The following is a 6,000-nucleotide window of genomic DNA, read 5'->3' as shown; positions in this document are numbered from 1 at the left end:
TCAAGAAAAGTTTCTATCAGTACGCCATATACGTACTGCATAATCCTGAACTAAAAATCAACTTCATGTAAAGAAGAATTGATGAAACGATGAATATAACCGAATCAAAGCACAGATTTCAGTATTACACTTACATACTCATGGATCGAACCCAAAAACAGTGGCAAAAATCTGATTAAAACATAATCAAAAGAATTTTATATCAGTACGCCGTATACGTACTGTCAATTCATACACAAAACCAAACTGTAACAAAGCTAAAAACATAAAAGCGTCATGAAAATCGATTTGATCTTCATAATACAATCGAAAAACAAATCAAAAGAAGAAAACAAACAAAATAATCAAAGAAGATGATTAAAAAACATACCTGGAACAAAATATCATATATTTATTGCTGGATCAAACAATCTCAAACAACAATAAATTTATTATTTACGTCTAGATCTGAAATATTTTCATCAGAAACCATCAGTACATCATATATGTATTGATGGTTAATACACAAAAACAAACTAAAAACCCAACAAAATTAAAGTAAAATATCAGATCTACTAACAAAATGTATATAAAACATGATTATCTATCTAGATCCGAACTAAATATGAGATCTCCAACAACAGACTAAGATGAATTGAAAAATCAACATAGGAATCAAATATAAACCAAATACCTTGACTAATTCTTAGCTGATTTTCTTGATCTGTAGGAAGCAACAACTTCATATACAGTATCTCAATCGATTTCGCCATTAGACTGAAAATCAAATCCAAATAGTTTCAAAAAAATATGAGACAACATTAAAACTAACTAAATCTCGGCTAATGAAACAAGATTGAAATAAATAATCTCGCGTTCGACGATTAAAACCCAAGAATTTTTTCCTTCTTCTAGCTGCTCTCCGATTTGGATCTGAGAGATTGAAATGAAAAGAGAAAAAATGAAATGAAATTTAGTTACCCTGTTTTTATATACATGAGGGTGTTTTGGAAATTTAAAAATATGTCTCATGTATCTCGTACGTGTATAGGAACTGGGAATAAAATTTTAGGTCCAATTTTCTTTTTTCTTTAAAACTTTGGACCTCATGTTACTGGGCTTTTGTGGGTGGACCTGCCACTAACTAGTATCACTAAACTAGTAACTATAGGTAATTCCTACTTTTTTTATATGATCATGTGTCTTAAAATATATGGAACATATTCATTCATAGACACGCTACATATTTATATGTATTACAATGTTTGTTATTTATCCTATCCTATATTACATACCAATACGTACTGCATATATCATGCTCTCTTTCATGCTGCAGTACATGTCAATACATATCGAAATGTATAGCGCATATCCATTTAGAGACTCAGTACACTTCAATACGTAATGCATAGAACATGTCACTACATATGGAAATGATACAACACATGTCCATTCAGAGGCTCTTTTTTAGACTCAGTACATATCATTTCGTATCATATCAATACGTATCATATCAATATGTATATTACCAATAGTTAATTTTTGGATCATTTTTTACAGGGTCAACATGTCTGACGTTGCTCACGATTCAGGTATTGCTCGCTACTCTCATGTATACCATAAGCAATACCACTTTGAATATTTGGTTACATCAGTCTTCGACTTTAGAGAATTTGAAATTTTCCATCTGTAATACGTGGAGATGGTTGACTCCATCGACTATTGTCGTTAACTATGTCCAGAATGAAGTGATAGTTCCTATTCTTGCCAATGCATCGCTCCAAAGTCTTGCTGCATTACATTCTGCAAAGAAATCGGCTTTCTTTGATTTGCATGTGGATGTTATTTCAGCTGGAGGATCTAGTTCTTATAGGCGTATGGATGTTGACAGTAATGCAGACTTAGTTTTCAGTGCAAAAAACAATTATTTGAAAGATGGTAAAGAGGTTCTTAATGTGGTTTTTTCAGATGGTTGGGAGAATATCTTTAAGGATACAAAACAACTATTCTATGATGGTGTTGATGTTGTACGTATAGCTTGCCAAAAATACTGCATGTGAAATGGATATACAATAAATAAGTTGAAGAATGACCTTGAGAGATTCACCGCCATATGCAACGTGAAAGATTGTTCGTGGAGACTTCATGCAACTGCCATTGGTAGTTCTATTGATGTTTTTAAGATAAAGGAATATGTGGGAAGGCACACCTGTGGTGGTGGTTATATGTTAAAGAAACCAAAAGTTTCGAGAAAGCTTATGAACAATTTAATTCATGAGCGTGCCAGGCACAACCCTCTCATAAAGCCAGCAGAAATTGTAGATTATGTTAAATTTGGTGGCGGGATCGACATCAAGTATCACCACGCATATCATGAACTTGAGTTGCCGCATCAACAGATTTTTGGTGATGGTATCAAGTCTTACATTGATCTTAGTTGGTGGGTGAATGCATTTAGGGAAACAAATCCCGGGTCATATATTGATTTCGACTACAATGATGCTACAAAGAGATTCAATAGACTTTTTATTTTCTTTGGAGCTTGTAGAAAGGGCTATAGACTCTGTCGTCCGATGATTTTTGTGATTGTACATTTATTACTGGGACTTTTAGAGGAGGTCTCATGGCGGCAACATGTCTTAACGACAATCAAGGTAACTGGTTTGTTTATTTTCATATGTCTTAATACAAGGACATATAAATAGTACAACTAGTATTGTCTATACAAGGACATATAACTAGTACAACATGTCTTAAAGCATATACTATCTATGCTTTAAAAAAAACAAAAAAATAGTAGTATAGAACTAGGACTACATGTTGATAAGTAGTGTCTTAGTTAGATTACTCATTTACTACAATACTGACAATGAGTATACTACTATATATTGACCTTACTGAGTATGAGGTAAAACATATTGCATACTCAAGCAGTTGGTTATTATTTTCCTTTTAGCAGAAAAAAGACTACATATTAACATGTTGATATGTACTAGTTGTTTTCCTTTTAGCAGTTGCTTAACATAACTAATAATTCCTTTTGCAGTTTTTTATCTCCTCGCATATGCATTAGTTTCTGGTGAAACTAATGACAATTGGGAATAGTTTTTCAAGAATCTGAAGGAAGCTTTGGATGATGATCGCCCAATCACTTTTATGACTGACCGAGGTGAAGGATTGGTTAAATATATTCCCAAATTCTCATCAAAGGTATTGCTACCTCCACTTGGGAAAAAACTTAACTATCGTAAAGTCTGACGAAAAGTGTAAAGAAGTGATTGATTCTTTCCAAAAGATAACATATGCGCTTTTTCCTGCAATATACGAGGAATCTCTTCAAGAAATGGTTAATTTGGGAAGGTCTTGGGTTGTTGACTACTGCTGCAAGATTCCAAGGGAAAAGTGGTCCAGTGCGTTCTTCAAGGGTTTTAGGTATGGGCAGACTTCTTCAAGCGTTGCCGAATTGTTCAATAATTGAATTAACCGCGAGAAGAAGTTACTTGCGTGTGCGTTCGTTGACAAGATAAGGTTTGTATCAGTTTCCTTAGTCACAATACAAGCTTATATGTAGTGTTAAGATTTTATTAGTTTCTTTGTAACAATACAAGCATGTATGTTCTGTTAATCTACGTATAATGTAGTATAATAGACTTGTTGTTCCTTGTCGTGTAGGCTACGTATTATGGAGTTGATGTCAGAACGTCGCCAAGAGAGTGTCTTGATGAACCCAAAACTGTTAACCCCTGTGTATCAAGCCTTGCTTGAACTACACATTCAAATTGGCCGTCCCTGGAAAGTTAGCCAGTCAGATGCTAACCTCTTTGAAGTGCATTCTCCAAGGTTAGCATTTACCCCTAATCTCTATCATCTGAATTTTAGTTTTTCTTTTCTTTTTAAGTAGCATGCTATGTGATGTGATATCCACCAAACTAGTATCTTAGGTGTACTACAGATCACATATGAATATGTACTGTGTAGATATTTGGTAGATAATATGGTGTATTTTGTGTGTGCAAGTCTCATATGGTAGATCTAGAGAGAGAAAGTTGTACTTGCCAACGATGGCGCGTGTATGGTTGTCCATGCTCACACGCTACTGCAGCTATTACTAGATCTAGAGGAAGGATGCTTGATTACGTCGACAATTACTTCAAAGTTACCTGTTATCGTGAGATATATTCAATAGCTATTAGACTTAAACAGTACATTTTGATATTGTTTTTAAGGAACAATATATTGTGTACATATTTATTGTGTAGTTACGATTTTGTATTTTTCTCACAGGCCTGATAAGTATCACGTAGATGACCCACCAGCTGTAATTAGGGCTCCACCAGGCAGGAAAAAGGGAAAGCATATTAAAAGTACATGGGATAATAGTAGAAAATCTGTTAAGTGTTCAAACTGTAATTTGAAAACTCATCACAACAAGGCAACACGCACTCTTATCCGTCAATATGAAATTTCTGAAGAATGATTTGTGACAGGTATATGTTTCAAGCAGTACATATTAAAGATATGTCTTGGGGTAGGATGATACAGTACAATGTATTTTTAAGTAAGTAGTGTTTTGATTTCTCTTTTCTTTTATCACAGTCTTGAACGTGCAATAGAATGTGAAATGCAGTATACCGATGACGTTGACATTCTTTCCACCAACTACTATTTGAAAAGCTCACCGCGACAAGTCTACTTTGCAATGTTTTGATTCGTCAGTACCAACTGAATTTAATTAAGAACAGTTTCTTTACAGTACAAACATTATAAGTGTATAAATATACTATTTTTGTTGTTTTTGAGAACTTTTTTGGTTTCCAATATGTAGTGATATTGATTTTTCGAATAATGAAATATGTCGCTAAGTATCATTCACCATCTTCGGGGCGCTGCCCCCTCGTTATTAGTAATTTTTATATACTAGTGTATATATGTAAAATCATTTATGTAGTGTAAGTATCTATCACTACATGTAGTAGTAGATACTGATATTACATGTCAGTATTGTAGTGTAAGCATCTTCCACTACATATAGCTATGCAGTAGTATACTTACAGCCAGTATTGTAGCGTAAGGATCTTCTACTACATATTAATATGTAGTAGATATACGGACGTGTAATATCAATAGTAGTATACTATAACATATATCAATGTACTGAATTTACGGGGGTCGGAAATGCCAAAAAAATGCAATAGAAATACCAACAAAATGTAAATTAAGTTTAAACATCGTGGTTTTCCAGCTAATTCACCATCTATTCGGGGGTCGAGGGGGCAGCGCCCCCTCGTATATCAACAACACAAAAATCTTTCTTTTTTTACTTTTCATATAGTTTTGTCTACCACTACATCTTGATATGTATTGCTACATATTCATAACAAAGTAACACAATTCAAATATCACTACATATCCACTATTTTGAACATTCCAAAGATATGATTAACCAGCATGAAAGGAAAAGCAATATTTAAACTCATGAATTGTAACCAATACTGAATCAAATGTAATCCTGAAAAAAGGTAAATATCAATATGTACTGTTTTGTAAATTTGTTAAAATGGAAACAATAAAATAAAGCTAGTTACTTATTTTACATACTTATCAATATGTTCTGTCAGACTACTTTTTCCAATTGATTTCTGGTGGAGATGCCGTCAGCAATTTGCATACTAAATCGACCCTTTTGTTTCGATTCTTCAATTGCACTTGCTCGTCATCTCCCAAAGTTACTCCTACATATTTGTTTTTCGATTTCATCTTCATAAAATGCATCACATATACTAGTCAGTCTGGTGATTTTCCTTGTTGATGTGCTTCACACTCATTGACTAGTACATCCTTCAATGTTTCTTTTCCTTTATCCACCAAGTATATGTTGATAGGTTTGAACATGCAATCTGCCATTTTTGTGGCGTTTGGATAACAAATTTCTCTCCCATCTTTCGCAGAAGAATTGTAGTGGTTGAACACCATTTTTTCGCAGTCATACTCAAGTAGTGTCAAATGAAGGTTGGAATGACA

The sequence above is a fragment of the Papaver somniferum genome, chromosome 3 (genome assembly GCF_003573695.1).
Source record: "Papaver somniferum cultivar HN1 chromosome 3, ASM357369v1, whole genome shotgun sequence".
In the NCBI taxonomy this organism is placed as follows: domain Eukaryota; kingdom Viridiplantae; phylum Streptophyta; class Magnoliopsida; order Ranunculales; family Papaveraceae; genus Papaver; species Papaver somniferum.
The sequence above is the reverse complement of the archived record's forward strand: the minus strand, read 5'-3'. Positions refer to the sequence as shown.